The following is a 22,946-nucleotide window of genomic DNA, read 5'->3' as shown; positions in this document are numbered from 1 at the left end:
TTTCATTCACCCAATCGACTTAACGGTCTTATTGAGCTATACACAGTAATGACTATACACGTAAATGACTGTCCATGAACATCTGGATCTGTCACGAGGGTTTGGGTTGGAAAATTGTGAATGGCCAAAAACTTGAAAGCCGAAATGCGGAATTCCCGAAAAATAAAACATTACATACTACAGACCAGTAGAAGTTGTCTGCTGAGTGAGGGCGCCACATGCTAATATTTGACATTTTTCAATAGTTTTTATACTGGGATGAGCTTAGTTCTAAATTCGAACACTTGACGATTTATGATGGTATAGGTACATACCATCTTTAAATACATAAAATTCATTCAGTTACAATGTCAAATAGGGTAGAGAACTTATTAATGGTTGTCTTTTTACGTGTCTTACTATCTTTTTATATCCTTTGCTTTCTTAAGCGTCAATTACATTGAGCTACTTTACGAGCTGTTTGTTGACGAATTTAAAAGCGGGCGATTCAGCTACTGCGATTGTGATGATGACACAAAACTTTCCATTCGCTGAGAAGCCACAAGTCAGCGACTATTTTGACAGAACGTAGTTAGTTTTTTTACCGGGAGGTTGCTACTACGCTCTACTGCGCCGACGCAGTAGGCCCACACGCTGGCGTGTAGCGTATAAAGTTGACCGGCTTTTAACTGTTCTCTGTAGATTGTTTACAATCTGCTTGTTCAATGACTACACTGGGCGACTTTACAGGCAGATTGTAAATTCGCTAACAAACAGCTCGTAAAATAGCTCAATGTAATTGACGCATTACTAAGGATGGTGATATTTAAGATATTTATTTATTAGAAAAAAGAATATTATGGCTTTACAGGTTTACCAATGCGCCACTGAAACAATGTACCAATGTACCAATGAAATAACATCAATATAAAATACGAAAGAAGAAGAGACGGTAAGTTTTTATGTAAATATAAAAATAATAAAAACAATGGTACTGTTCGGTTATGAGGAATACAGCGGAAAACACATTTTGACAATACCCGATATACTGGATTATTTGTTAGTTTGGGTTAGTTTAGGTTAGGTTAGGTTAGGTTTGGTTAGGTTAACCTAACAAATAATCCAGTATATCGGCTATTTTAAAAATGTGTTTTCCGCTGTATTCCTCATAACCGAACAGTACCAAAACAATTATAAATGTAACTTATTTAAATCGTCCACAAAGATTATAAAGTTAATTCATTAAATCACACGATACATAGCATCTGCGACGGGTTATCAATAAGAAGGCAGAGTTACAGGTGATATTGGTGGGAATATGAAAATTGATACTTGCCAGTATAGACAGACGGATTGTAAATGAACCCAAGAAGAAGTTAAAAGAAATGCCTTAAAAGAGCAATCACTTTTTGGGTGGACAAGGATTGCATTGATACTATTGATACTTGATAGCATACCCATAAGAAAACGAGTCGGAAAATTCTTTTGAAGAAGAATGAATCGAAGAAACCTATTATGGACTCGATCCAATGGACTCCAGACAATGATTTCATATTCTAGAATACTTAACAGTTAACACACATGATAATATTATGTATAATGTACGCAGCACTCAGATATTCTCGAATGATCCTGAAATGATGTCGTAAAGTTAATATTTAGCTGAAAATACACACAGCACTATCTACTGTATCTGTATTTGAATTGTAAGAATACTTATATTATAATAGGAAGGTGAATATTGTAGGCCCCAAAATGTTCGTGGGTCCTAGGCATTGTACCACAATAGATGCCATATGTATAAAGTCCACCTGGTAAAGATAATAATATTAGATTTCACTGTGACATTGGACTATTAAAACGTTAAATAATAGTATGAAGGCATGCACCACAAAGTAAACTAATGTATTATAATTATACTATTAAAAGAGTTTCATGTAATTGCATGTAATTTTTTTATGAAAGTGGCTAGTGAATATGTCATTATGTATATTCCTTAATGTGAAAGCAAAATACGTATTAGCTAGGTACTGTATTCAGTTTAACCATGCGTAAAGTTTACCTATATGTTCAAAGAAATTTCACTCAATTAAAAACATAATGTTTAGTCAAAATGTTTTCTATATAATATTGTAATAAAATATTCCTACTATATCATAATCCTGAATAGGTATGTATAATAAATACTACTTTCCTTTCAAATATAATCTTGAAGAAAAAATGTCATGCCTAATTAACTAAAAGAAAAAAAATATGACCTGCATATATATTGAATGCTATGATATGAGGATACTATTAATTATTATGTTCAGTGACAAATAATTAGTTGGTTGTCTTTTTGTTTGCATGAGAAAGTAGGTAAGTAATGTAATTTATTATAACTTTCAATAATATTTTTCCAATAGAAAAATATACTTTTACTAATATTAATAAATTTTATTGTTAATGGCATTGTAAAGGAAAAAGTAATAATTTTCCGTGAGTAATTTTTTGGTATTGTAATCAGACTATTTTATATTTATTTAATAAAAAAACGTTCTTTTCTTAATGGATTTTAAATAATAATGCTTCAATATTTAAGACTATTTTTTCAAATATGTTTTTATATTAAGGGGGAAGGTGTTCCATGTCAGCTATTTTCTGGTATTTTCGGAGGTTAAGCCTGAATCTTACGTAAGATTTATAGAAAAACTATTTATATAATTATGAAGCTTATTCATCGGCAAATATTTATGTTAAACATTTGATAACTGCATAAAGTATTTTTATGACGTAAAATAATATTCTTTGGAACCTTGAAATGTAATAATTGATAACGAAGCCATATTTTTGTGACATTAATAGACTGTGTTGATAACCGTTTTTTCCACTAAATATTATGTCAAAACGTTTATTATAGATAGCTTTAATGTTATCAAACATAATGTAGTAAAATATATTCAGTATAATTATAATATTTGCAGTTTCTGTTCCCTCTAAATCTAACGGAATCGACTAGACATTTTGTTATTAAAATATGCTATAATTATAGACATTCCAAATAATCTAAAGCTACGTATCAGAAGGGTTATCATTAATCATTGAATAAATGATGAAACATCTTGTTAATTATAAATTTATAATACTAAATAGTGAAATATTTTAAACGACAATTTCCGTGAAATTTTCGACAAGCTAATCTTCCATTAGAATCGCCTACGAACTGGCGCATGATGTCTAGTATTTATAGCTCGTATTATTTTCACTTTATATGTCCAAAAAAATACGCCAACACACTAGTATTGTACACAAATTTGTTTGTAACACTAAATGCTACAAATTGAGCACAAAAATAGGTTAAATAAACGGATATTCAAGCGTATTATAGCAAACGTAAAATCATTTTGACAGAAGGATCGGAAAGCAAAAAAAATCTGAAGAAATTTGTGTTTGCGTAAATTCTACGTAATGTCATACTAAATCATACATTCTAATTTTTAACACTGTTGCAATCTATTTTGCCTAATATTGCAACATAGCAGTTAGTTTTCTGTCCCTTTCTACAACTATCTCCCTCTACATTCAAAATAATTATGATTGTAGTAGGTATGTATTTTATAAATTGTGATAGATTTTATTTTATTTCAGTGAAATATATCGGGTCGTCCAGTATTGCCATATCTACTAAAATATTATTGGATTGATATTTTAGTAAATAAGTGAATGAAGTTTTTCACCATTTGTATCTACTATTAGTTTTACTATTTTTATTTAATAAATAATACACATGAGGTTTTACGAATTTCACATTTGTTATTAAACATACTTACATAATTTAGAACACCCCAAACACATCGCGAAGTAAAAATATCTATATTTTTTACTTAGCCAAATTATGAATCTACCTAGGTTAGGTACCTACTGATATTTATATTACAGAAAATTTAACTTTTACTAAATTATGAATTTGCGAGATTATAATAATACAGATGATTTTAAAGAATACTTTCATCAAATAATAACATAATAATGGATGCCTGTACTTACATAATATTTTCCAATGAAATATTTTTTTCTTTTAAATTAACTTTAATTTCGAAAGTTTAGCCTGGCAATACTATGAACGTCATTTATTTCAGCGGGAATGCGAAATTTTCATCCTCGGTTTTTGACATAGGTACCTAACAATATTATCACAATTATTTATATCGATTGTACTTACAAAAAATGCCACGAACTCACTATCCGATGGCTGGAAGTTCCAAAAAAAGACGTAGGAGAAAAGATGGAAATATTAATACATTAAAAACACAAAGGTTTGAAATTATTATTTTATAATTTTACATAATTATACATAGTTGAAAAAACCACATTTCACAGAAAATTTTGGTTCACAATATTTATTTATCTTGCAAAAGGAAGTTTTGCGTATTACTTATTAATACACACAATTAAGTATAATGATCATTTGTACTTATATTATGTTTGTGCCATGTCTTATTCGAAATTAGTGTGTCTGTGACAAAAATTATAATCTGGTACAATAATTAATAGCAGCTATACATTTTGTTTTCTGTTAACTATCTACTAAACTAATATTTTTGAATGTATTATAGTATTGATATATTGCCGAAGACTATGCCTGAGCATGGAAATCCTCAAAGCATACTACCTGAACCAGAATTTCATCCCACATTTGAACACGAACACGAAGAATTTATTATAGAAAATGAAATTGAAGATTCAAGCCCTAAATTCCGTGTAGAAGGCCGTAGAATTATAGACTTTTCATATTTTTTCCAACAACTTCAATTAATTAGCCACCATGATTCTCCATTTAATTGTAATTTATCACATTTAGAAATTTTTGGGGAAAATCGGGATAACTTTAGTAGTACATTTTTTATCCAATGTAAACTTTGTGGTAAAAAATTAAAATTATATACCACTGAAATGAACAAAAACAAAATGAATCTGTGTGACGCATTTGTATCCAGTATAATCAGTATCGGCAGTGGATTTTCAAATCTGGAAGAAATGTGTTCAGCAATTGACGTACCATCGATTACAGCAAGAACATACAGAAAGAGTCAACAGAAGGTGTACGAGTGGTTTGAAGAAACCAAAAATAAGAGTATGGAAAACGCTGCGAAAGAAGAGCGACAACTTGCAATCGAAAATGGTGACGTCGATTCTTCTGGTATTCCCATGATATCAGTTGTTGCAGACGGCTGTTGGTCGAAACGTTCATACAGATGCAATTATTCCGCAGCATCTGGCGCTGCCACGATCATTGGTCAAAGAACCGGAAAGATTTTGTACATGTCAGTGAAAAATAAATATTGCGATTTGTGCGCCAAAGCTAAAAATAAAAATATCCCTGCTCAACAACATAAATGCTTTTTAAATTACACCGGTCCGTCAGCTGGAATGGAATCTACAGCAATATTAGAAGGCTTTAAAGAATCTAATAATACACATGGATTGATTTATTCAAAATTGATTGCTGATGGAGATTCCAGCACATACAAAAAAATTCTTGATTGTCACCCATATCCGAATGTAACTGTCGAGAAAGTTGAATGTAAAAACCATTTAATTAGAAATTATTGTGGCAAAATAGAGGCATTAACCAAAGACACAAGATATCCCTTGAATGTAAGAAAAATCATTGCGTCAAGAAAAAGACGTCTGCGGAAAGCCGTCATAGGTGCAATCAAGTATAGAAAACTACAAGATAGTACTTTCGAAGAAAAGGTTATCGCTTTGAAAAAAGATTTAATTAATGGACCGCACCATGTTTTTGGAGACCATACTTCTTGTCTACCAAATTTTTGTACAAATGAACCAAATACAGAGGACATGCTTGATGTAAATTATGTACCAGCATTAAAAGAATGCAGTCTATTTTCTCAATTAATGATATATAATTCTCGTTTGGTGCTAAATTCAAAAAGTTTAATTTATAATTTTTCTACTAATATTTCAGAATCTTTTAATAACATGATTGCAAAATTTGTAGGCGGCAAGAGAATTAACTACTCTCAAAGACAATCGTACATGGGACGATGTGCAGCGGCGGTAATCGCATTTAATACAAATAAGTTACATTGCACAATTCAAAAACAAGTTTATAAAAATAGCCCAAAAGCCTTCATAAATCGCTTAGAATCAAGAAGGTTGAAAATAAATAAAAAGAAAATAGGAAAACCTTGGCGAAAACCAATACATTCTGTTCCTTTATCTAATCCAGATTATGGATAGAGTTGCCAAAAACCTGATATGGACAAAAATCAATATCAATAATTGTTAAAAGAAACTTTTTTGAAAAAACTCAAACTAACAAACTATGAGAGGAGGGATATAGAAAGACGCACTGTATTACAATCTGAATGTGCAGAATGGCTAGAAAGGCGACGAAACCTTCTTACTGCCTCTGTTTTTGGAAAGGTGTGTAAGCGGCGAGAAAATACAAAATTTGGGCCTTTGGTAAAACGTTTATTATATAGCCAATCATTAGCCAACGTGAAAGCGGTAAAATATGGTAAAGAAAATGAATCAATAGCTTTACAACAGCTTAGTGTACAAGAACGAATTAAGATTGAGAGATGTGGATTGTTTATCGATGATGTGTATGATTTTATCGGTGCAACGCCAGATGGCATCAGCGATGATGATACAATTATTGAAATAAAATGTCCTTTCTCAGCTGCTGGAATAAGTGCAGATGAAGCTATTGTACAGAAAAAAATTAAATTTTGGAAAGTAGATAAAGACAGGAATATGGTAATAGATAAAAATCACGATTGGTACTTCCAGATTCAGGGGCAGCTTCATATTACTAAGAAAGATGTCTGTTTATTTGGAGTTTGGACGGGACATAATTTTCCTGTTAAAATAGAATTAATCAAAAAAGACGAGACATTTTGGATTGAAACGATTGAAAAAAAGATATATCACTTTTATATGAATTGTCTACTGCCAGAAATAGTAGATCCCAGAACCAGTAGATCTATGAATATTAGAGAACCAGAAAGGCTGAATTTCTAAATTTTTATTTTAAATTTTATTATGCTTAATATATTTTCAACAAGTCTATATTACATCACTATTTTATAGTTCATCAAGATATATCTAATTTACTAATATAGTTTACTGTTACGAGACACCTAGAACGAGTGTAATTTTATGAAATTCAAAATAATATGTATACTTACATCTAAATAATGATACCTACAGATTTTGCTGGCGATTCCACTGTGCCATATTTTGTATAAGCATTCGTCTCTGCAGCCGTGGGGTTTGGTTCCGTGTAAAAAGTACATTTTGTTCTCAAGGTCAAAAACCAAATTGGTTGTGCCAATGGCTTATAACCATTCCTCATAAATGATTATAACTGATATCACCTCATAACTGATCAGTGCCACGCACGAGTTAACTCGCGGGATCTTTTAAACGTCATAACTTCTGAATGAACTGTTTGTGTATATTTTCTTAACAATATTTATCATTTTAGTGTGAAAATATTCACGTTAAACATGTTGATTTGGTAAATTTTCACAAATATTTATCATTCTATTCTTATTTCATATTTTTTAAGGGATTCATTTTATTCCAAAAATAACTGACCTACAAGTACCCACCTGGTAAAAATTGGATTTGGATTGGATGGAATTTCCTAGTAGATTTTCCAACTAAACAACATGACGCTTTCTATATATTATTTACTGTTAGTTTTGAAATTATTGTATTTGAAATAAATAATGTATCAATAATACACATAGAAATCAATAGATATATAAAATAGATATCACAGTTTAAAAATCAGAAAGATCAATGCATATTACCATTGTTTATGTTACAATATAAAACAACATTTATCATTGAACGTAGGTACCAAGAAAAATAGACTTCATTAAAATGTGTCAATATAGTATATACCCGATATAATTATATAAATTATTATATTGTTAATTACTCTGTGGGGTCCATATATACTGCTTCAATTGTAATTTAATTTTACAGTATAATTATTTATGTTAAGTACTTGATTTACTTATTATATGTACAAATGTAATATACTTACCTACTTATTAGGATATATCTTGGTGAATTTTAAAATAAGAGGAAATTAAATGGAGTTCATCGTGTCTAACTAGATGTCAGCCGTTGTTAAGTCTTATATAAATATTTATACATTATTAAATTGTTTTTCTGTTTTTTATTGATGTAAAGACATGGCATGTATTCAAAGTAATAACAAATTAGCTGTGTACTATTTATTTAACTTATATTAAAACCCCAAGATTGATTTCGTCTTACGACATATTTTATTCTTCTAAGTTTTACTATGACATTGTAATATGAACCATGGATATAGTATAGTACTTAAAAAAATCAAAACTGGTAATATATTATTTCAATATTTAATTGTCAATTTTCATTTGAAGTCAGCATTTAATTACTGGTATAACACATAATTATTAACTGATATCTACAACTTCAGATGGACAAATTAATTGATATATCATAATATCAGTTTTCATTTCCTTTCAACAATGTATTCATTCTAGCAGCTATTTTAAATATCTTACTAGTTTTTATGTCATGGCACCTTACAAAGGCTCCGAGCAACCGTATACTGAGCTTCGAGAACAGATGTTTACGACGGATACTGGATGTGCGGTAATTTTAGAAGTAACGGGAGATAAAAGAACGCACCAAATAGCCTCCCATCACGCTGAGAGTGAATACGCAACTTTGTACCTGGCCCGGCCACGTGCTGCGAGTGCCTGAAGAGAATCCCAATCTGGTTTGCCTGTTCTTCAAGCCAACCGGATTCCGGCGTCCTGGATGGCCACTAAATACTATCTATATAGCATATCTGGCGGAGTTACGGGCTGCTAGTATGACCTGGAACGATGCAAAAAAACTAGAGTGACAGAGATTCTTGGAGGCGCCGCATTGTATCCATATGCTGCAACTAAGATGCGGATATAGCCGAAGAGAAGAAGTAATTAATATACAGCATCTAGAAAACTTAAAGCTTTTGAAATGTGTGTGTATAGATACATGCACCTTTCATTGGTGTTGGAAAGACAATTTTTCTAATATCAAAGTGATATTGAGGCTGAAAAAGACAAGACTTGGAGAGTAAGCTCTACCAAATGACATACCTAATATGATACAAGTAACTGATATGCACAATTATATTATATTTTATATTACGAATCAAAATAGCAACTTTTATATCATTATCGATAATAATAAATTTAGTGCAAAAATGTTTTTATAAAATTGTTTTATTTTTTAAACATTAGTCACTTTATATTTACCTTGTGTAATTGTACTATTAAATCTATAAAATGGGTGTATATGCTTGATGGTCGACGTCATAAATCACGCCATGTTCGAAACGTACGCCGAAAGTTGGATTTATTTCATTATTAATTAAAAGATTTATTTCATTCCATCTTATTCATATGAAACCGTCGACAAGCAAAGATCTCGGTAGACATTTTCTCCATCTGCAAAAAACATAACATAGGAACTGTTAATAGTGTGATTTTTAATCTTTTATAGTTGGCGACTGTTTGAAGAGTGGTAATTAAAACGGATTAGTGATAATACAAAGCATCAAAAAAGATTGATTAACTAAAATAAAGTAATCAGGTAGGTAACATGTTTAATAACAACTAGAACGCCTTAGATTATATCAAACAAATATATATGAAATCACAGGTTTTATATAATTCTGGAATGAATGTAACTAACCTCAAAAAAAGGATTGTATTACGTCGGAATTATGAAACATTGAAAGTATGTATAGACTAAGAAAACAATAAATAAACACTTGAATAATATATGCAAAACACACATAATACTACGATAGTAATAAATAACATAATATTGTACTTACAGATAGTGTTTCTTATTCCTGATATAAAACACAATTGTTTTAGGTACCTTGCAATTTGCAAACATAATATTTGACAGGAGAGAGATTTTTATATTAGTCTATGGCCAAAAATACGGATTTATTTGGCCGGCTAAAAAAAAGATTTTAATATAGCAAGAACATTTTAAATATGCGACAAATAAATAAAAGTATATATAATATAGTTGTTAAAAAAATCTGTGTACATTATAAAATATATTTAATATTATAAATACATATATTTTTTAAATTTATGTTATAATTTGTAAACGACGAAGCACGTCAGCTAATACGCATAGTAAATGTTGAAACTTCGGTAATCAAATTCGAATGTGACAGAAAGAGAAAGAATAACTTTTTAATCATATTAGCATGCGTAAAAGAGATGTAACATAATATCACTTTCACTTTAAAAATCATACCTAGTATTCAATGTCATAGTTCAACTTTAAATGAAAAAACAGAAACTCTAGGTAAGCATGTGTGCCCTTAATGAGTTAGGTAGGTGATATAGATATAGATAAAATTAAATTAATGCGATTACTAGTCACAAAGCTATTAGTGTTTTTTTTTGGTGTCTTGGTGGAAAATATTAAGAAAAAACAAACACTTAGTTTAGTGTTAGTTATTTTACATTCTTTTTTTGTACTATGGAAAACACTGGTATAATAAAAATAAAAATTTATATTTATAAATAAATAACAAATTTAAGTGTGTGCTTTTTCTTAACACCATTAAGTACTCGTATTAGGTAATTATAACTACTTAGTATTTTTGTCCTCTGATAACATACTATTATAAGAAATTGTGAATATAAAATATGTTTGTTTGTTGAATAATGCCAATTGGGAGTGCAATTAATGTATTCAACCAAATTTTTTTGGTACTGATATATTCGACTAACGTGAGAATTAATTTATATTAATGTGTGTTATAATTAACTTAAACATTATGTTAATCTAACCTGATTGACTCCTCACTGTTTACTGTATTTTCATAGTATTTTTTTTACTATATGAGTAGCTTGCTTAGCTTTAGTTAAATGCAATACTCTGATGTTCATATTGTGTTAAAATAAATAATTTTAAATTGTTCAAAATGGTTACTTATATATTAAAATATTTTTTCATCAAACTAACATTTTAATAATAATCCTTGTAAAATTATTATAGCCTTATAAATGTAGGTAATTTAAATAATTAACATCTGAACCATGAATACCAATTATTATTATTCAAAAATTAATCACCCGGAAAATGATTTACAATGTAATGAAGGTTTTAGAAAACTATTGTTTTAAGATAATTAATGCCAATATTATTACATAGTGAATAAGAAAGATTAGTATTATTCATACTTAATCATTTTTTGTCAATATAAAAACACGTAAAACACAAACTACATTTTCGCTTTAATACAGAGGTTATCGATCATAAAAGTGTGGATGTTTTTCAACAGACTTTTTATGATAACTGTCATTCCCTAAAAAGATTGGGTCCATCTACAAAATTCGAATAATGACGTTGGATTTGAACCCGGACAGTACCTAATAATATATCAGAATCATCAGTCTAAATCGATCCACTTCTGGATGAAGGCCTCTCCAAGCTGACTCCACTTCTCTCGGTCCTGTGCGTTGCCTTACCACGTACTGCCACAGAACTTAATCATTTCATCGATCTAGCGGTCTCTAGGTTGTGGACGTTTTTTACCTCTCGGGTACCACTGGATGACTAGATTTGTCCAACGATTGTCATTTCTTCGAGCAACATGCCCAGCCTATTTCTTTTTGAGACTTATTCACTATTAATCAATGATATTTAACAATACTTTACTCTCGGTTTACCAGGGTCATGACCAGTGGCGGGTCGTGGATAAGATATTTGGGGGTGCTGCGGTTGATTAAAAATAAAAATAAATGTTTATTTGGATTATGTTTCACTATTAACATCAAAATTAAATATAAATAATTAATTATATTAAAAATTAAAATAAAGAACTTTGCATAAATTGCTTGCAGAAATAAATTTTAACAATGTCAATAAATCATTATAGCTATATTTCTTTCCTCGCTGTGGCGCGCGTGCTCACGTGCGACGCAGAAACGGAGAAATACTGAAATCGGACTGTCTGACCGGCAGTACCGATTAGGCTTCCAGCTTCGAGCACCGCTCCTCGCGCTCCTCCTTCGCCCACTCGAGAATATTCTATTGAAATCGGTACTGTGCAAAATCAAGTACCTTCCGCGGTGTATGATAATATTATTGGACATTGGATGTATCGGTGCGCGGGCGAGCTTATTATACGCTTAAATAATATTGATATTTTCATATATACATACATTTATGTATATTATAATACTACATTTTCTCAATTTGCTTGGGGGTGCTGCAGTTCCGCAGTGCATATGGACGAGCCGCCCACTGGTCATGACACCAACACAAAATCACATTGCTAGAAATATTTCTCACTATGCACCGGTTGAACCTCAATCCATGCCAGTGAGCTTTAATTAAGTTTGAGTTTGGTGGATGGTAGAGTACCTATCTCCCGAAGAAGACATAATCATAATGCAGTGCAACGACATGCTCAGTGGCTTGGATTTATCTGCATTCACACTAAAGTGAGTGATTAAAATCTATACGTAATACATACATACATCGGGTATTTCCACATGTCTATGGTAGGTATAAGCCGATGCAATTTTGATGTATTTTGATTATTCCCAATTCAATACATCGGTTTACAGAGCTTTCTACTTAACTCAAACAGATAAATACAAGATAATTCCTTCTTTTAAAAATATTCTGTCTATATAATCTTTGGTTTTCACTACTTACCTAACTATTTTATGTGCTTATTTTTTGCCTACGTACTTTGGCCATGCTTTTTTATTGAAGTAAATAATACTTACAAAAAACATTGCGTTAGTAATTTGACATGTCACTGTGTAAAAATAAATGAATGTTTGAATAGGTACTTTAACAGAAATTTCATTCAAATCGCGGGTTCAACTGATGTCGAGAGTATTGTCAGTTTGACCCGACACCAAAAGCGTGCAATTTCTAAATGTAGTCATTTGTAATTTGCGAGTAATTTGATTTTATTTATAACTAATTATGCAATAATTAAAAAAAAACTTAGTTAAACCAACTATACAGTTGGTAAAGTACTCAACTGGCATATGATGGAAAGGGAATGGGACAACTGGACGCCAGGACAATTGGACGCCGCACTGTCGTAGACGAGGAATTTTAATCAGTTTCTATCTACTACTTAGTAGTTTTAATTAATTTTACTTGTTTTTTTATTGTGGATTGAGAATTACCATGCATAAGGCTTTATATACAATAAAAAACTCTTTTTTTCGTTGGAACTTAATCATATGCACGATTAAATCATTATTTACGTGTGTATATTTAAATTCTCACCAACTATTAAATCATAATTATAATAATGTAGATATAAATAATAACATTAAATTTTGTTTTTAAAAGTACGTATAAGTTCCGAACGTCTATTTAATTTCGAATTGCGTGGCGTCCAGTTGTCTCGGCGCCAAATCGTCCTAGACCCGATGGAAATGAGTTCGAATTTCTCTAGATTCAAGATTTTTCAAGGCTTCTTCTGATATGTATGTTTCTGAGGCTATTTAAACTTTTAACGTTATGCTTTTATTGAAAATTTTTGTGAAAAATATTTAAATATTATTTTGTTTTTAAACATTATAATAACTCTTTATTAAAATACCATTTAACTATGTGGTGCTCATTTATATTTTAATGTATCATTAAAAGTATTATACATAGGTTTCTGAAACGATCGTTGTTATGAATTATGATAGGTACCTACATGATGCCAATCTGAACATAATCAATATTTGAATTATTGAAGTAGTTCATGATTAGTAATTTACTATTATAACTCCTCGCCTCGGTGATGATATAGATTTTTTTAAATTAGTAAGTAGACTATTAATTTCTAACTTGGGTAGCATTTTTATCGCACCCTGGCGGCTGCACTCCTCGCGGCGGCATTGACTATCGGTATTGTTACCAGAGACGTCCCTAGACAAAATGCCGCCCCTAGGCAGCGCCAAAATGTCGCCACATTTTTTTATACAATATTTTTATCATCTTTGCATGACTCCAATATCTAAGAAATGTGAAACTAACAAAATGTTAAATATGTTAAACCACTAAATGCCAACCCTGCTTCAATAGACAATTAATAGGTATTGCGAGTCCACGGTTTCAGATACATTTAAAAATACGCCTGACAACTTCCAATACTCGCGAGTGACTGGCAAACATTTTACACAAAATTGAGTAATTATGTAACTACCTATTCCTAATTCAAATATAATTCGCAAATCTGCACGTGGTATTGCTGTTCACCAAGGACGTGACGTCCAAGGAAAACGGAAGTAAACTAGACATCGCGAACCCAACAAAACATTATAATCCTATTACAACTTTAAAGTAATTAATACATTTTGTTTCCAACCAGTCAGATGAACTTTTTAATGGAAAGATATTTCCGTTATTACTTAGTTTAGATGGCTATTTCTATATAGGTACCTAATGATTCTCCTCGATTTGCCGCCTTTCGGGTAACTGCCGCCCCCAAGCGCCGCTCAATTTGCCTACCCCCACGGGACGTCACTGATTTTTACCTTTACTATTTCTGACTGTTCTCACATGAAACATATTGTATCGTTTTCTCTCGCTCAGTGTCGCTCCAGCTACGTCACATTTCATGTCAAAACTATGTAACTTCACGCTTATGTGGTATGTAGTTTATAGTTCGACCGGTCGCGCCTAATATCACTGTTTTTTTTTTTAAATTAATAGCGTGTGGCATAGGTTCAATTGGCTTACGATCAATCCTTTTGTTTAATATAGTAATGATATGTCCAGTTTTTCAGTAGAAATTACATACTGATTTTCATGTACGTTGAAATAAATACATAAACATCATAATCTAAAATTCAGGAATGTCTTAATAATAGGTAGGTACACTAAAGACCATACCGCAACACCAAGGGTTTTTCTCAATATTTATAGATTAAAGAATACGCGCAGAAATATGGTCGTGTTAGAGGAAAGCGATGCAGGAGGTCAAAGGACAAAGCGTAATCGATGAATAAGAAAAGTCCTGGACGCACCACCATTTTTGAGTTTTACAAAAATATATTCTTGTAAAAATCAGCAAGCGAAAATCATTTATTATAGGAAATAAATTCCCACTAAGAATAGCACATAGTTTTGCAGATTTTTTTAGTAAGCATGTTTTGCTGTCCAAAAATCGTCAAAGTTTTGATGTTAATGAGCATCTCATTAGTCTGGGTGCAATAACGGTGCATTTTGGGTTCGAATTTCTCTATTATATTTAAAGCGGATAAAAGTTTAAAATGGGCACATTGTACAACCCAAAGGTAAAGAGTTTTTACTATAAATAATGTCTTTTACGAACGTGACAATCGATATCGATGTGTGTTCGTCTGAAATCGTGTATATGTATTTATGAAGTTGTTTCAAAACGAATTTTTTATGTCATTCTCAGTGGGTCATTTCTCCGTCTAATTTGAGTTATTTGGACTTTGCAACGATTCAACGTTTGGTGTCAAGAATTGCAGTAAGTTTTTGAAGTATGTGTAGTATTTATGTACAAACTTGCAACGTGGCATAAATAAACCAGTGACATTTAACTTAATATATGCATGTTTTATCATTTGAATAAGCCTTTATATTTTCTTCCTATAATGTTATTATGATTATTCACAGATATTATTCAACGTCAACCCTCATTAAAAAGTACAACAAGGAAGAAGGAAGATAATAACTGAATTATACTGGAATAAAATAATATGTCTAACATTAAATTTATTTATTTCTAGTTGGATCAATTATATTGGCCGCCATTCCTTATTTACCCACCTACCTCATATCCTTATTTAGTATTGTCGCAAAACCAGGGAGACCAGCAGTTATGGATCATGAGACGATCGTGATTGCGAATAACATTTAGTTAGTTCAAGTGACATCAAGAAAGCAGTCGCGTGAGGGCTTGTTATAGCTTAGCCGTCGTTAACCACAGGTGACCCAAAACGCTTCTGTTTGACATTCGTTGCGTTACATCGCTTGAGAGAACGTAGCATTTATCATCCATCCTGAATTTTTTATCATCATTCATCTCAAAACCAAGTGAAACCGTGAGAGTGACCATTCCATTCCGTCCGTTTACCAGTACGTGAGTGCTCTAACACCGAACTGGCTCCAGCGCGAAAAGGTCAGTGTCTGGCATCCTCATTAAACCACCCTCCCTAGATTCGAAATCCACCACCAGCATCTTCAGATTACAGTCCACTGCTAAAAACGCGACCAATTTCAAATATAATTTTGCAGTTTTTCTGCAACGTAGGTAGGTTAAGTTTTTCACAAAGCTAGTTTACATATTATATTAAAGGACAAAAAAAATCAAGAAAAATGTGAACCTTTTAGATTAAAAGTAGGATACGTTGAGCAGAGAAACCGATATATTGGTTTATGTCTATGGTCCTATAAAGGCGGATCGTAGTGAAAGTTATTGTTTATACTTCGAATGCAATGTGGTTAACTGATTGCTGTAGGCAGATGATAAATCATTGATTTATTTTATTAAATATCTATGCCTACATGTAGGTACGGTCTTTCAGTATGTAGGTAGATAGTAACTAATAATCATTTATAGCAAACAGTTTTCCGTATTCCGTTCGAAGTATAAGCAATAAATAGCACAGTTGGAATTAATACTTTCGCGCTGAGATCAAACTAGAGAGACCCTTAGTTAAATCTTAAATCAATGTCTGAATCACCATAATTAATTTTATATTATATAATAGGTCACCCATACCCGATTGCTATATTATCGTTGGACTGACAAAATGGGCTTATTTCTAGTAGACACATAATAATATTATAGCAACTATTAGAGTATTTTAATGCAAAAGTTTCTACTTAATAATGGAAAGACATTACATGCTAAATTTTACGTAAATGTTATTGCTCAAAAGTGAAGCGGAAATAAATAATGTTATTATTTAATATATATCTCAGTTTGAGTAATGATATTTTATTTTATTACCACGTTTTTCTTAGCTCGTATTCTTGTTTGTCCGGTGGTTGTTTATCCAGTACAAATCTTGCAATCGATTTTTAACTAACTTCCCGACTAGCTAAACGTTTGAAACTTTTAGAATATATCAGAAAACAATGCCAAAGCATTCTTTTAATACTTTTCGCCACTTTTAAGTAGAATTGAATTCATTTTCAGTTAATTCTGTTTTGTATGAAAGTTATTTCGGAAAAAAATCCGTAATCCAATCCACTATTATTGGTTGCTAAGGAGGTGGTCCTAGCAACTAAATTAATAATATATACGTCCGTTACTATGGAAATCAAAATGACATTTCAGTATTCTATTTTTGTTTGTTGCAAAATAGCGAAAAAATGATTTGTTGACAATTGCCTTATTTGTCCTAAATTATTAATACATAGAATTGTCACGTTTATATGATTCAACAGAAAATTTAAAAACGTGGTATATAAAAAGTTTTTTTTATCTTGTAATTATTTTTATTTATTAATTAAGGAAAACAAACAGTTACATTCATTACAAATATGTATAATAAAATTAGTGAAAAGATATTTTAACCTGCAAAGTTTCCATATATAAATTATTATAATATAGTTAAGCCTAACAAAATAGAAAGTAAGAAAATAAGAAGAACATAAATATAAAGAAATTACATAAGAAAAATGAGGAAAATATTGAATAATTATAGACAAAAAAGTAACATTTTTAACAAAATTTATCACAAATATGCTTGTATATTTTTATATCATATTATATTATGTGTGTTAAGAATTATTATTGAAATTTATACATCATAATATGAGTGATCTAAGATAGAACAGAAAAGAGAATAATAAGAAAGGGAAAAAACATATACAGAATTTTAACAATGTATCAACGGTGGAGAAATACAATTAATTGTAATTTAAACAAGAGCGCCGAATAAAAGAGTTTTGTGCACAATTATAATCACTACGACTGACATAGTACAAAGCGGTTACATGTAAGTTGTACGTATGCAGTTCATCGTGGGACACACTCGTGCGCCGCAGTACGTGAAACATGAGTTCGTATAACATTTTATCAAATGGCGAGTTCTTCGTTGAACATTTCACCGTGGAATACATTTGTACGTATCTTAAAAAATGCGGCGATAGTTTGCAAATAGTACTGTTTCAATTTGATTAACCCTTACCTAACCTAACCTTGTAAAGACATCTCCACATGTTGTAGCATACGTACAAATATACTGTACGGTGAAATGTTCAACGAAGAACTCGTCATTTGATTAAATAATACACGAACTCATGTTTCACGTACTGCGGCGCATGAATAAGTGTCCTGCAGTGAACTGTTTACGTGCAAATTCCCGGATACGGGTATAAAGTTTGGTTTCGCGTAGATCTCGATGGACAATGGAAACCCACCCATTCGAGTAGGTTTGGAGAGTCAATAAAACCATTGATAATTTTATTTCAAAAGAAAATACTGATCAGATAGAGAACGTCGACTTTTCAAAGGTTAGCTTTGTCGTTTCTGTCATTATATAAATCATAACAGCCTTAGAATTAGCGTGCTTTCGAAATTGGTTTTGTACTCCTTCGAGACGGTTTATGTTGTGTTTATATAATTGTTGCAATGATAGGTAATATTGTTAAAAGCACAATCATTGATTTATTTGTTAATAAATAATATTGATTTCAACATAGAAGAAATACAGGAAAATGCATTAAACATATATATTATTGTATGTCGCACATATTATACAATATAATGATAAATTAAAACAGGATTTAAAAGTTATATTGATAAATTTGAAATAAATTCAATGCTTTTTTTCAATGATGATGCCACAATAAATAATTCTTACCTGTAATAGTTAGAAAAGATAGCAAGTTGTCAAGGCGTATACTGTAATAAATTAATGAATAGAAACTTATTTTTTTTTAAAATTAAAATGTTATAAAACCCCGTGTGTCGATATACCTATCAGTTCTACTTTCATAATATATCGACGGCCCCAGGAAAAACCGGTGTAAGTCTAAAATCACAAATGTTCAGGAGAGCGAAAAAACTAAAATATTTACGCTATTAAATTCATCATATAAAATGAGTGAGTTTTTTCTAATCTTATTTAAGTAAATCAGATAGACCATTTTATGGTCTATATTTCTATCAAAATTTAATGGTGATTAATTGATTAACAGCTAAGATAATGACCAAAAATCGTTTTTATTTGGAATAATATTACGCGCTTGATGTTTTGACTCGGTTCAACATGCTTTTGCGCGGACAAAATAGATCACTGACTCCGCACAGCAGACTTATATTCTGGCATAGAACGGTTTTTTACGTCGCGTTTTTCTTACTCTATACGATTTTATTAAACACAACCATAGTTATCGTGCTCTTGTACGGAACAACCATTATAGCGCATTATTTAGCTCGAAATAGGACAGCGTGAATACAAAATAATGACAAAGAGTAAGGAGACATATTGACATACAGTTTTTTTGTACGAAGTTTTTATTACAGAAAAGTATCTAAGTATGATAATTTTTAAAAAATCAAAAAAAAAATGTAAATTATTTTAGTTATTTATATAAATATTGTTAATATGTACAATAAGTAATATAAATTATTCAGGAAAATGGTAATTATGGAAGGATAAAAAAAGGTATGTAAGAAATTAAAATATAACGCAAGTAACTACGAGAGAGAAAAAATGTTTATTTTTATACATAATAACACAATTTACATTAAAAATATGGAAAGAACAATCATAATTTTAATAAATATTTTATGTTAATACAAATAAATCACATTTTATTCATTTTATTGGATTATTGATAACACAATTTATATTAAAAATATGGAAAGAACAATCATAATGTCAATAATTATTTTATGCTAATACAAATAAATCACATTTTGTTGGATTATTGATAACACAATTTACATTAAAAATATGGAAAGAACAATCGTAATGTTAATAATTATTTTATATTAATACAAATAAATCACATTTTATACATTTTATTGGATTATTGATAACACAATTTATATTAAAAATATGGAAAGAACAATCATATTGTTCATAATTATTTTATGTTAATACAAATAAATCACATTTAATTAATTTTATTGGATTATAATTGATAACACAATTTAAATTAAAAATATGGAAAGAACAATCATAATGTTATTAATTATTTTATGCTAATACAAATATCTCACATTTTATTACTTTTATTGGATAGTTTATACACCAATCGACTATTTTTCCTGCCTTCGAAATATATGTGGAGCCAGTATTGATTGATGTTTTCAAAATATTTTTTTTCCAATTAATTTCTTGTCGTCTTCTCTCTGCACCTTTAGATGGAGAATACGTTGATCGTACATCATTTTCATCATGTGTAGTCGAATTGGGATTATTTGATTTTTCATTTGTCAAGGTATCATTGTCCATTATGATTTATGGAATGGCGATTATGTCATTACAATGCACTGAAGTGGACGGAATCGCAATATCTTGATAATCATTGCGGTATGTTTGTATTGAATCAGTTTGCGGTTTCGATATTTCATCCATTAAGTAATCCAAAACTTCAGGAGATGCGCATTTAAAATATTCGTCAATATCTGGAGCACTTGATGTAAACGAAATTATACTGGGACAGTATTCTGAATAGCTAGAATTGTAATCCTTACCTGTCGTATCGTTAGAATCTGTAAAAACAAAATATAAAATTAAAATTTAATACTCCAATGTATATACCCTATGATTAAAAAAGTAGATAACAGAGTGATACCAGTAAAAAACATTCCTAAAGATGAGTTTACAGTACCTAAACTTATAGAATTGCTTATTTTTCAGAAATATTAAAACTTAAATGTTTTCTAACATCTCAATATTTCGTGGTATTCAGAAAATACATAGATCGTCTGCTACATATATAACAAAAAAATAGGTTTTATCAATATAAAACGCAATATAATTCAAATACTTATTCCCCATAATTTACTACCTATGAGGGTTTGTTTCTTCTACTTTGATTGGATAGTGTTATAAAACTTATAAACCAACACAAAATCTTTAAAAAAATAAAATCTTCTATTGAAGCATAAAAAAACGGTTTGTTGTGAAATTATGTCAAATAATATTACATAAATTGTATTATATTTTAATAAGTGGTTAATATACACACAGTCTCTTCACCAAGAATCGAATAATATTTTAATAGTCTTACGTTGTTATAGTGGTTATATCATATTATGCTTACCTATGACTTCATCGTTGTCAAGGGATTCTTCATTCACCATGTTTTTCACATTGCAGAATACGCCACTTGCTTCATCCAATATACAAGTATAATCTTTAAATCAATACACAAGCACATTAGATACCATGATTTGGTAGATATTCATAAAATATCTCATTTAAATAGTAAAGTAGTTAAATATATAAAAATACAGATAAGTATGAATTACAATGAAGAAATGTACAAAATAAAATTATTTTAGAGGGTTGGCGCAAACCAGCAATCATTGCGTTATGCATTAAATTTATAAATTAATCAACTTAATATTAACATAAGCTAATTGGTTATCAAATAGTATTTTCTTTAAATAGTGGATATCATTATCTAAGCGTTTCATTATGAACTTTCAAAGAAACAGGGTTTAATATCAATTTTCATTCATATCTAATTCTTTTTTATTTAGGTAATTATACAAAATGTAAACTCTGTCCAATTTTACTAGGATTAAATAGCTAATAACTTTCATAATAATAAAACAATCATAATCAATAAGTAAAAAGTATGTAAATGTATGTACTTACCACTCTCACCACTACTAGATTTTTCAAAATTAATTGATAATTTATTTTGAAGTCCACCCGATGCTAAATGCAATATATGTTTTGCGCGATCAGATATGGTATAAGTACTAATTAAATTTTAAAGAAAATAACGATAATTATAAACCGTTGATCATAACATCATATAAATAATACCAATTAGGTCACTAGTCATAAACACAAAGATTGCATAGGTAGGTACTTAATACTTATTTGTAATTAATGATAAAAATTCTCAGTCGCTAATCAATGGGAAAGTTAAACGAAGAAATTATTCTGTGTACATTTCACCATCTACACGACGTTTTATTTGTTTCATCTTTTCCTAAATTTCTATTATAATAATATATAGGTATAATATAAGGCACCAAGCCCAAAAATTTAAAATTAAAAGAAATTCTTCAATATTTATGTAGAAACGAATAAATGCTTCTTTGACTGCATTTTGTATATTTTTGTTAATGTTTTATTGCGGCCAATAAATGCGTCTCTGTGAAAGCCCGCCTAATCCTTTTAGGACATCCCGCCAAATAAAATTATTTTCCCAGGATACTTAGAAGTGAGTAAATTTAATGATTTTGTCTACGAGACATATTTAAAGTGATAATATAATAACAATACTGGCTACATTGTCATATTTGCAAAAATATTATGTACATGTGCTGTACTTAGGCCCACATTCAATAATTTAATGTTTGAATTTATTTTGATCTATAGTGTCATAAAAAGGATTACCTATTTAACTTGTTTGTGTCATAAATATCAGTCCAAAATTACTATGTATTCCATTACACAAATAATAAAATTAAGTATCTTCACTAGGTATTTGTTTTCTATTAAATAATGAAAATTGTCAAAATTAGAAATAACATTACCGACTATTTTTGTAGGAATTTGTAATAATTTCAAGAGCAATTTGTTTTATTAGTGTATATTATGTTTTCCTACTAGGATACATGGTGGTATAATACGTATCGAAATTATCGGCAGAGTGCATAAAACGTTTGAACTGAACCTTGTGTTGAGTTTAAATAGCAGGGTGTTTAGTCAACGTGTGTTTCAGTCTCCAAT

General features: G+C 30.2%; 1 long non-coding RNA gene across 2 annotated transcripts; it reads right to left on the bottom strand.

Annotated features, from left to right (window-relative positions):
* Positions 1-4,267: 4,267 nt before the first annotated feature.
* Positions 4,268-10,376, bottom strand: LOC147065692 (uncharacterized). Of its 2 annotated transcripts, XR_015071779.1 has the most exons (4): positions 10,318-10,376; positions 9,878-10,007; positions 9,294-9,485; positions 4,268-8,871 (listed from the first exon to the last, which is right to left on the bottom strand). It is a non-coding gene; the product is annotated as an uncharacterized LOC147065692 (long non-coding RNA). The 2 variants fall into 2 exon arrangements; XR_015071778.1 differs by lacking the exon at positions 10,318-10,376 and having other exon boundaries at positions 9,878-10,168.
* Positions 10,377-22,946: the final 12,570 nt, after the last annotated feature.

The sequence above is a fragment of the Rhyacophila brunnea genome, unplaced genomic scaffold (assembly GCF_057557595.1).
Source record: "Rhyacophila brunnea isolate RB1 unplaced genomic scaffold, BYU_Rbru_1.0 scaffold_6, whole genome shotgun sequence".
In the NCBI taxonomy this organism is placed as follows: domain Eukaryota; kingdom Metazoa; phylum Arthropoda; class Insecta; order Trichoptera; family Rhyacophilidae; genus Rhyacophila; species Rhyacophila brunnea.
Note: the sequence above shows the minus strand (reverse complement) of the source record. Positions and strands in the feature narration are given on the sequence as shown.